This window comes from Babylonia areolata, chromosome 3, assembly GCF_041734735.1.
Source record: "Babylonia areolata isolate BAREFJ2019XMU chromosome 3, ASM4173473v1, whole genome shotgun sequence".
NCBI classification, from domain to species: domain Eukaryota; kingdom Metazoa; phylum Mollusca; class Gastropoda; order Neogastropoda; family Buccinidae; genus Babylonia; species Babylonia areolata.
In genome coordinates, this window is record NC_134878.1 from 17,140,823 (window position 1) to 17,153,163 (window position 12,341).

Consider the following 12,341-nt stretch of genomic DNA (forward strand, 5'->3'; position numbering starts at 1 on the left):
ACATAAATAGACCTGCATCAACTCATTCCGAGATATCCGCATTTGAAATTTGGCACTATTTTTTCAGGTCGCGGCCTGCAAAATTGGCGAAAAATGGACATGTCGGAATAATGTCTGTAGCACATCTTACTATATAGTTTTGGAACTCCCGAGTCCAAAAATACCACATAAACAGACCTGTATCAACTCAGTTCCGAGATATCCGCATCTGAAATTTGGTACTATTTTTTCAGGTCGCGGCCTGCAAAATTGGCGAAAAATGGACATGTCGGAATAATGTGTGTAGCACATCTTTCTGTATAGTTTTGGATCTCCCGAGTCCAAAAATACCACATAAACAGGACTGCATCAACTCAGTTCCGAGATATTCGCATTTGAAATTTGGCACTATTTTTTCAGGTCACGGCCTGCAAAATTGGCGAAAAATGGACATGTCGGAATAATGTGTGTAGCACATCTTTCTGTATAGTTTTGGTCCTCCCAAGTCCAAAAATACCACATAAACAGACCTGCATCAACTCAGTTCCGAGATATTGGCATTTGAAATTTGGCACTATTTTTTCAGGTTGCGGACTGCAAAATTGGCGAAAAATGGACATGTCGGAATAATGTGTGTAGCACATCTTTCTGTATCGTTTTGGACGTCCCGAGTCCAAAAATACCACATAAATAGACCTGCATCAAGTCAGTTCCGAGATATCCGCATTTGAAATTTGGTACTATTTTTTCAGGTCGCGGCCTGCAAAACTGGCGAAAAATGGACATGTCGGAATAATGTGTGTAGCACATCTTTCTGTATAGTTTTGGACCTCCCGAGTCCAAAAATACCACATAAATAGACCTGCATCAACTCAGTTCCGAGATATCCGCATTTGAAATTTGGCACTATTTTTTCAGGTCGCGGCCTGCAAAATTGGCGAAAAATGGACATGTCGGAATAATGTGTGTAGCACATCTTTCTGTATAGTTTTGGACCTCCCGAGTCCAAAAATACCACATAAAACAGACCTGCATCAACTCAGTTCCGAGATGTCCGGATTTGAAATTTGGCACTATTTTTTCAGGTCGCGGCCTGCAGAATTGGCGAAAAATGGACATGTCGGAATAATGTGTGTGGCACATCTTTCTGTATAGTTTGGACCTCCCTAGTCCAAAAATACCACATAAATAGACCTGCATCTACTCAGTTCCGAGATATCCGCATTTGAAATTTGACACTATTTTTTCAGGTCGCGGCCTGCAAAATTGGCGAAAAATGGACATGTCGGAATAATGTGTGTGGCACATCTTTCTGTATAGTTTGGACCTCCCTAGTCCAAAAATACCACATAAATAGACCTGCATCAACTCAGTTCTGAGATATCCGCATTTGAAATTTGGCACTATTTTTTCAAGTCGGTGCCTGCAAAATTGGCGAAAAATGGACATGTCGGAATAATGTGTGTGGCACATCTTTCTGTATAGTTTGGACCTCCCTAGTCCAAAAATACCACATAAATAGACCTGCATCAACTCAGTTCCGAGATACCCGCATTTGAAATTTGACACTATTTTTTCAGGTCGCGGCCTGCAAGATTGGCGAAAAATGGACATGTCGGAATAATGTGTGTGGCACATCTTTCTGTATAGTTTTGGACCACCCGAGTCCAAAAATACCACATAAAGAGACCTGCATCAACTCAGTTCCGAGATAGCCTTATTTGAAATTTGGCACTATTTTTTCAGGTCGCGGCCTGCAAAATTGGCGAAAAATGGACATGTCGGAATAATGTGTGTAGCACATCTTACTGTATAGTTTTGGACCTCCCGAGTCCAAAAATACCACATAAACAGACCTGCATCAACTCAGTTCCGAGATATTCGCATTTGAAATTTGGGACTATTTTTTCAGGTCGCAGCCTGTAAAATTGGCGAAAAATGGACATGTCGGAATAATGTGTGTAGCACATCTTTCTGTATAGTTTTGGACCTCCCGAGTCCAAAAATACCACATAAATAGACCTGCATCAACTCAGTTCCGAGATATCCGTATTTGAAATTAGACACTATTTTTTCAGGTCGCGGCCTGCAAAATTGGCGAAAAATGGACATGTCGGAATAATGTGTGTAGCACATCTTTCTGTATAGTTTTGGACCTCCCGAGTCCAAAAATACCACATAAACAGACCTGCATCAAGTCAGTTCCGAGATATCCGCATTTGAAATTTGGTACTATTTTTTCAGGTCACGGCCTGCAAAACTGGCGAAAAATGGACATGTCGGAATAATGTGTGTAGCACATCTTTCTGTATAGTTTTGGACCTCCCGAGTCCAAAAATGCCACATAAATAGACCTGCATCAACTCAGTTCCGAGATATCCGCATTTGAAATTTGGCACTATTTTTTCAGGTCGCGGCCTGCAAAATTGGCGAAAAATGGACATGTCGGAATAATGTGTGTAGCACATCTTTCTGTATAGTTTTGGACCTCCCGAGTCCAAAAATACCACATAAACACAACTGCATCAACTCAGTTCCGAGATATTCGCATTTGAAATTTGGTACTATTTTTTCAGGTCGCGGCCTGCAGAATTGGCGAAAAATGGACATGTCGGAATAATGTGTGTGGCACATCTTTCTGTATAGTTTGGACCTCCCTAGTCCAAAAATACCACATAAATAGACCTGCATCTACTCAGTTCCGAGATATCCGCATTTGAAATTTGACACTATTTTTTCAGGTCGCGGCCTGCAAAATTGGCGAAAAATGGACATGTCGGAATAATGTGTGTGGCACATCTTTCTGTATAGTTTGGACCTCCCTAGTCCAAAAATACCACATAAATAGACCTGCATCAGCTCAGTTCTGAGATATCCGCATTTGAAATTTGGCACTATTTTTTCAAGTCGGGGCCTGCAAAATTGGCGAAAAATGGACATGTCGGAATAATGTGTGTAGCACATCTTTCTGTATAGTTTTGGACCTCCCAAGTCCAAAAATACCACATAAACAGAACTGCATCAACTAAGTTCCGAGATATTCGCATTTGAAATTTGGTACTATTTTTTCAGGTCGCGGCCTGCAAAATTGGCGAAAAATGGACATGTCGGAATAATGTGTGTAGGACATCTTTCTGTATAGTTTTGGACCTCCCGAGTCCAAAAATACCACATAAATAGACCTGCATCAACTCAGTTCCGAGATATCCGCATTTGAAATTTGGCACTATTTTTCCAGGTCGCGGCCTGCAAAATTGGCGAAAAATGGACATGTCGGAATAATGTCTGTAGCACATCTTACTGTATAGTTTTGGGCCTCCCGAGTCCAAAAATACCACATAAACAGACTTGCATCAAGTCAGTTCCGAGATATCCGCATTTGAAATTTGGTACTATTTTTTCAGGTCGCGGCCTGCAAAATTGGCGAAAAATGGACATGTCGGAATAATGTGTGTAGCACATCTTTCTGTATAGTTTTGGTCCTCCCGAGTCCAAAAATACCACATAAATAGACCTACATCAACTCAGTTCCGAGATATTCGCATTTGAAATTTGGTTCTATTTTTTCAGGTCACGCCCTGCAAAATTGGCGAAAAATGGACATGTCGGAATATTGTGTGTAGCACATCTTTCTGTATAGTTTTGGGCCTCCCGAGTCCAAAAATACCACATAAACAGACCTGCATCAACTCAGTTCCGAGATATCCGCATTTGAAATTTGGTACTATTTTTTCAGGTCGCGGCCTGCAAAATTGGCGAAAAATGGACATGTCGGAATAATGTGTGTAGCACATCTTTCTGTATAGTTTTGGTCCTCCCGAGTCCAAAAATACCACATAAATAGACCTACATCAACTCAGTTCCGAGATATTCGCATTTGAAATTTGGTTCTATTTTTTCAGGTCACGCCCTGCAAAATTGGCGAAAAATGGACATGTCGGAATATTGTGTGTAGCACATCTTTCTGTATAGTTTTGGGCCTCCCGAGTCCAAAAATACCACATAAACAGACCTGCATCAACTCAGTTCCGAGATATCCGCATTTGAAATTTGACACTATTTTTTCTGGTCGCGGCCTGCAAAATTGGCGAAAAATGGACATGTCGGAATAATGTGTGTAGCACATCTTTCTGTATAGTTTTGGACCTCCCGAGTCCAAAAATACCACATAAACACAACTGCATCAACTCAGTTCCGAGATATTCGCATTTGAAATTTGGCACTATTTTTTCAGGTCGCGGCCTGCAGAATTGGCGAAAAATGGACATGTCGGAATAATGTGTGTGGCACATCTTTCTGTATAGTTTGGACCTCCCTAGTCCAAAAATACCACATAAATAGACCTGCATCTACTCAGTTCCGAGATATCCGCATTTGAAATTTGACACTATTTTTTCAGGTCGCGGCCTGTCAAAATTGGCGAAAAATGGACATGTCGGAATAATGTGTGTGGCACATCTTTCTGTATAGTTTGGACCTCCCTAGTCCAAAAATACCACATAAATAGACCTGCATCAACTCAGTTCTGAGATATCCGCATTTGAAATTTGGCACTATTTTTTCAAGTCGGGGCCTGCAAAATTGGCGAAAAATGGACATGTCGGAATAATGTGTGTGGCACATCTTTCTGTATAGTTTGGACCTCCCTAGTCCAAAAATACCACATAAATAGACCTGCATCAACTCAGTTCTGAGATATCCACATTTGAAATTTGGCACTATTTTTTCAGGTCGCAGCCTGCAAAATTGGCGAAAAATGGACATGTCGGAATAATGTGTGTAGCACATCTTTCTGTATGGATTGGACCTCCTGAGTCCAAAATTACCACACAAATAGACCTACATCATCTCAGTTCCGAGATATCCGCATTTTAAATTTCGCACTATTTTTTTCTTCATCAGTGACAGCAAATGAGAAAGAACGGATCATATGCACCCACTAGAATATTCTTGAACAAACGAGTCGGGTCCAGAGACGTCACTGACTGTGACGTTAAGAAGCAAATGGAACACTGCTCCAAGCAGATGACGACATGGCAATTATTTAGATCAATCATAGCGGAGCTGTGACTAACATGTCAAAGCAATAACTGAACAAAGCAATAACTGAACATACTCATATGAACACAAGTACTGTGTCGAACAATACAATTTACAAATCAACAAATTCTACACACTAGTACTTACAGCGATACGTAGGGAGGGCCGTTGTGGGGACACACACAACATGACACACTGCTCGCGACACAGCAAGAGAGAGAGAGAGAGCAGGCTCTGGTCAGATGACTGACCAGGTATGAAATGACCACTCATCATTCACTGTGCCAATTTATGCAAGTTTAGCGGACCACAAACGCCGTCACGTGTGCTGCGAGCAGATCGTCACTAATCAGCCCAAATCCGATGAGAACTGTGCTTGTTTCAAGGTGTTCAGTGACAGATTTCTAAATGATTCCTGAACCGATTTACGTCGGACAAGTTGCAAAAGAAAGAGCTCAACGCGTACTTTATAATGAGTATAAAATGAAGTGTTGATTATTTAAGATGAATTTATAATCTTAATTTAAGTCACCTGAACAGGGTCAGTTTTAACGAGCTCGTTGCTGAAAATTACAAACTGCGTTAAATCAGTTTAACGTAGGCAAACATAAATGGAATAGACTTAAAGATGGAACTGCGACGATTCTGCCAGTATATAATACTTGTAGTTTACTGATCTGATAAAAGAGTTATTAATTAATTACGGTGGAACAGAAACACAAGTCTCTGCTCAGCCAATGACGTACCGCGATGCGACACTGGGCGAGCCTTGAGTAGGCTGTCTGGCGAGGACAAAATGATGTAAGCGGAGTGACGTCACACAATTCTGGGCGCGGGTAAGGAGGGAAAACTGTCGTCTGCTAATACAGCTTGTGTGTGAGCAGTTTTGGAGCAAGCATAGCGCGCTTGGTCACATCTATATATATATATATATATATATATATATATATATATATATATATATGTGTGTGTGTGTGTGTGTGTGTGTGTGTGTGTGTGTGTGTGTGTGTGTCCCTTAAGCGCAGAAAAAACACACGAAACCGGTGCAAGGAGATTACGGGTAAATGAGATCATGAAGTAAAAAATATGTTATGATATTTATGATACACTGGATTTCACAGCAATGAAAATTTTATTTCTATTCAAAGATTTTGATAAAATCTATGGCTACCAGTATACAGCTTTTACAGTATCATGTGTGTGTAGACATGTGTATGCTTGAACGTGCACACACACACACACGCACACACACACACAGAAATGCACAGCACACATACATTTTTTTTAACATAATATTCAGTAGTAGGACTGTCAGCTAGCAATCATAAAATTATTGTAAGCAATTATCAGCCAGCAGTAACAATTAACTTACTGATAGTCAGCCAGCAAGTATGACTGTCGATGATTGTCAGTCAACAACGCTGATTTTATTGTTATCCAGCAATCACTGCTGTCAAAGATTGTCATCCGGCAATCATGGCTGTCACTGAGTGTCGGTCAGCAGCAATTCTTACTTGATTGCCAGCCCGCAATCATGACTATTGATAACTGTCAGCTAGCAAATCACGACTGTCAATGATTGCCAGCCCGCAATCATGACTATTGATAACTGTCAGCTAGCAATCATGGCTGTCACTGATTGCAAGCCTGCAATCATGACTATTGATAACTGCCAGCTAGCAATCACAGCTGTTAATGATAGCCAGCCTGCAATCATGACTATTGCTAAGTGTCAGCTAGCAATCATGGCTGTCAATGATTGCCAGCCCGCAATCATGACTATTGATAACTGTCCGCTAGCAATCATGGCTGTCACTGATTGCAAGCCTGCAATCATGACTATTGATAACTGCCAGCTAGCAATCACGGCTGGCAACGATTGCCAACCAGTAAACAAATGGTGGCAAAGTTCTTTTCAAACCCCAGCCACATGACCATCATACCGCCTCAGGACAGAAAGTCAATGACCTCAGGTTAGAACGCCAACCACTGCCAACATGAAGTATTTTATGCGAACTGCAGACAGTGTCCCCAAAGACCACAGCCACGAACAACTTGACCGTAAGAGCGTGAAGCCGATAGATCGTTAAACTCAACTGTATTTGTTATGTCATTTTCAGTTGTTTTTATTGCACTGTTTGTTCCTATTGATTTTTTGTGTATGTATTGTGTCATGTTAAGTTGTGGGTTGTACTGTTTCTTTTTTTAATTCTTGTTTGATTTTTTTTATAGCTTTTTCTGATTATAACTTGATTTGATTTTTAGCTCATTTGTCGGGGCTTTTAAATTAACATGCCTGTGATAGTTCTTTTGATACTGATGAACTTGCCTGGCCAGGAAAATACAAAAACTAACAGACAAGATTTGGTCGTTTGTTTGTCCATTGTCTCTCTCTCTCTCCTCTCTTTCCCTCTCTTTTCTCTCTCTGCCTATCTGTGTGTTTCTGTCTGTCACTCTCTGTCTGTCTGTCTTTCTGTCTCTTTCTCTCTGTGTTTCTCTCATCTGCACCCTCTTTTCCTTGCCCGCCGCTCTCTCTTTCTCTGTCTATCTGCCTTTTTTTTCTCAATCTCTGTGAAGTACTTCAAAGTGTTGAGTTTTCGTTATAGTATTAGAAATTTATTGCAGGTTAAATTTTGCATTCTTGTTTCTTATTTCTTGCCACAAGAGCTTTTGCATGTTGGTTAAAAGTATTTATTTATCAAATAGAAATAAGAGGACACGAATGAGAAAACTTATGCATAGGGCACACAAATTATTCCTGATTCACTTACACACACGCACGCACACACACACACACACACACACACACACACACACACACACACACACACACACACACACACACACACAGCCTCTTACGTACACATGTATGCCTCACACTTAACCAAAAAACAAAAACAAAAAAAAATCTTTTTGTCTTTCCCGCACGCACGCTCGCACACACCACACATAGAGTCTCTTCTTGAATACACTGAAAATGTACTTTATTTTGTAATGTAAAATCTAAGCCCGTTAATATATTTATACACAAATAAACAAGGAGATACTTAAATCTAGAAGCAGAAGTGTGTGTGGGGGGGGGACGGGGGAAGGGAGGGCAAAAAAGTTAACAAGATCAGAGTATCTCCATTTACATTTTTTTTCTTCGTTCTCATCATAACATTTCTTATGTGATACTGGGGCACCGCCACCTTTTTTTCTGCTACTTTATTAATCATTAATTTGTTGAAATAGAATTTTGCCAAAGACTAATCACCACTCTTGTTGTCATGGGTTCTTTTACATGCATGCTGCACACAGTTTTGGTTTATCGATTGTCCAGGAACATATATGAGCATCTAGACCATGATTCAAGGCTTTGGCGGAATGGTTAAGACGCTCAGCTGCCAATATAGAGAGTCCGTGAGGGTGTGGCTTCGAATCCCGCTCTCGCCCTTTCTCCCAAGTTTAACTGGAAAATCAAACTATGCGTCCAGTCATTCGGATGAGACGATAAACCGTGGTCCCGTGTGCAGCATGCACTTTGCGCAAAAAAAGAACCCATGACAACGAGAGTGTTATCCTCTGACAAAAATCTGTAGAAGAAATCCACTTTGACAGGTGCACAAATATATAAGCACACACTCAAGGCCTGACTAAGCGCGTTGGGTTACGCTGCTGGTCAGGCATCTGCCTAGCAGATGTGGTGAAGCGTATATGGATTTGTCCTGATGCAGTGATGCTACCTTGAGAAACAGAAACTCAAGGTTTCACGAAAGAAGGGGAGATGGTACCTGTGTAATTGTGGGTTACTCTAACCACAGTCCTGTTACGGGCTCAGTGGTCAAAGCACAGGATTGTTGCTCCCAGCTTCATCAGTTCGATCCCCTCTCGCATCTGGTGGGTAAAGGGTGGATATTTTTTTTCCGGGTCAACATAATTACGTGCAGACCTGTTAATGCCTGAACCACCCTCGTGTGTGTATGTGTGCACACTGGATTCTCGCCCGAGTTTCTTTAGTTCCGTTCCCCTATCGCACCTGGTGGGTTGAGGATGAGGATTTTTTCTAATCTCCCAGGTCAGCCTGAGTCCTATTTGTGTGTATACGCATGCAGAAGATCAAAATAATGCGTGCGTTAAAGATCCTGTAATCCAAGTCAGCCTTCGGTGGGTTATGGAAACAAGAACACACCCAGCATGCACACCTCCGAAAACAGAGTATGGCTGCCTACATGGCGGGGTAAATAAACAAAACGATCATACACGTAAAATGTTACATGTCTGTGTGAGTAAGCAATTATCAGCCAGCAGTAACAATGAAATAGTCAGCCAGCAGTCATGACTGTGCGTGACTGAAACTTGACTGACTGACAAAGGAAACAATGAGCGCCCAGTGGCAGCTATCAGTCGACTCAACCCAGGAAGGCAGCCTTTTGTGCAAATGATTCTGTAGTTGTAAAGCGCTCAGAGCTTAGTCTCTGACCGAGGATGGGCGCTATATAAGTACCCATATAATCACCGTTTTCTGATCTGACACTTCATCTACAAGTTCGCCACCATGCATAGTGTAACAGTCTGGCATTTTATGAAGCAGGGTACAGAGACAGCTTACCACAAGTCTGATTATTCAATTTTAAAAAAATTAAGATTTTCGTTACAAAGTGCTATATTTATTAGGAAGTTCCAAACCACCTTTTAAACTAAACAGACATATAAACTGACGATGAAAAGTGTCCATTATGCAATACCAATAAATTGTAACAGGCTAAATTAGGTAAATAAGTAACAATTGTTCTATCAAATATATATGAAGATAAAAAGAACTATATATATATATATATATATATATATATAAATGTCCCTTAAGCGCAGAAAAATCACACGAAACCGGTGCAAGGAGATTATGGGTAAATGAGATCATGAAGTAAAAAATATGTTATGATATTTATGATACACTGGATTTCACAGCAATGAAATTCTTATTTCTATTCAAAGATTTTGATAAAATCTATGGCTACCAGTATACAGCTCTTACAATATCATGTATATGTAGACATGTGTGTGCTTGAACGCACACACACACACACACACACACACACAGAGAAATGCACAGCACACATACATTTTTTTAAACATAATATTCAGTAGTAGGACTGTCAGCTAGCAATCACAAAATTATTGTAAGCAATTATCAGCCAGCAGTAACAATTAACTTACTGATAGTCAGCCAGCAAGTATGACTGTCGATGATTGTCAGCCAACAACGCTGATTTTATTGTTATCCAGCAATCACTGCTGTCAAAGATTGTCATCCGGCAATCATGGCTGTCACTGAGTGTCGGCCAGCGGCAATTCTTACTTGATTGCCAGCCCGCAATCATGACTATTGATAACTGTCAGCTAGCAAATCACGGATGTCAATGATAGCCAGCCCGCAATCATGACTATTGATAACTGTCAGCTAGCAAATCACGGATGTCAATGATAGCCAGCCCGCAATCATGACTATTGATAACTGCCAGCTAGCAGTCACGGCTGTCAATGATTGCCAGCCCGCAATCAGGACTATTGATAACTGCCAGCTAGCAATCACGGCTGTCAATGATTGCCAGCCCGCAATCATGACTATTGATAACTGCCAGCTAGCAATCACGGCTGTCAATGATTGCCAGCCCACAATCAGGACTATTGATAACTGTCAGCTAGCAATCACGGCTGTCAATGATTGCCAGCCCGCAATCAGGACTATTGATAACTGTCAGCTAGCAATCACGGCTGTCAATGATTGCCAGCCCGCAATCAGGACTATTGATAACTGCCAGCTAGCAATCACGGCTGGCAACGATTGCCAGCCAGTAAACAAATGGTGGCGAAGTTCTTTTCAAAACCCAGCCACATGGCCATCATACCGCCTCAGGACAGAAAGTCAATGACCTCAGGTTAGAACGCCAACCACTGCCCACATGAAGTATTTTAGGCGAACTGCAGACAGTGTCCCCAAAGACCACAGCCACGAACAACTTGACCTTAAGGGCGTGAAGCCGATAGGTCGTTAAACTCAACTCTTCCAGGGTCCCCGCACTGTAACCCAGGGTCTTATGTTGCATCATGACAATGCCAGTGCACACACTGCAGCAGCAACTTTTGGACTCTCTGGTGGAATACAGCGCGCAGCTGGTCTCACATTCCCCACATTCCATCGATCTGAGAGGAATATTGACCTGGTGGGGAATATAGACCATGGGGAACAAAAACTCAGAAAACTTATATTTGTGGGAACTCAGACCTGGGGAAACAAAGAATTTTCAGGAACATGGACTTGAGGGAACATAGATCTGGGTCAACGTAGAAAGACCAAGGGGAACATAGCTTTTAGGGCTGACCACGAAAGATCCTGTTTTCTGATGGAATGACCATGCAGCTGACAGTGATATTGTCAATGGTTGATCATTTTCGTTTTGATTTTAATTAATTGTCGTATGTAAAGAACAAATAGATATTTGGAAGACCGTCAGGGATTCACACACACACACACACACACACACACACACACACACACACACACACACATACACAGTCCACACCACAGCAGTCCAGGGCAACATAATTGAGGGGTGTATGTGTGTGTCTGTGTGTGTGTGTGTGTGTGTGTGTGTGTGTGTGCACGCGCGAGCGTGTGTGTGTGTGTGTGCATGTGTATGTTTGTCTACGTGTCTTTGTCTATGTGTCTTTGTCTATGTCTGTGTGCACACACGCGTGCAGGAAACACATGTATACCTCCATGCTTTCATGCATGTTGTAATCAAAAATTTATCTTCTTTTGGCGTGTTCTTCGCCTCAAGTGGTGGTCATACGCAGCTGCTGCAGCGAGGCCTGAGCGGCCAGTACTTGACCCATGGACAGCAGCTGTGCCCGCTCTCTCTTGCCTTGCTGCACGTGCTTGTCAAGCTCCTCCCGGCGTCCTGACGCCGACGCTCCGTCACGACCGCTGTCTCGTGGCGGCTGTGGCATGTGGGTCACCACACTGCCGGGAGTGGAAAAAACCCCAGTAACAACCCACAACACGGTTAAAAGATGTCATTGTGCAGTTTCTCTCTCTCTCTCTTTCTCTCTCTCTCTCACTGTGTGTGTGTGTGTGTGTGTGTGTGTGTGTGTCTGTGTTTGTGTGTGTCTGTGTCTGTGTGTGTCTGTGTCTGTGTCTCTATGTCTGTGTGTCCGTGTGACTGTGACAAACTTGCCTCTGATTTGTCAACAGACGTTGGATTTTAGCGATGTTTTTCTGCCTTTTCTCTTCATCCTGTGCCTCTGTCGAATGGTCTTCCTCGTCTGAATCTGCGCTGGTG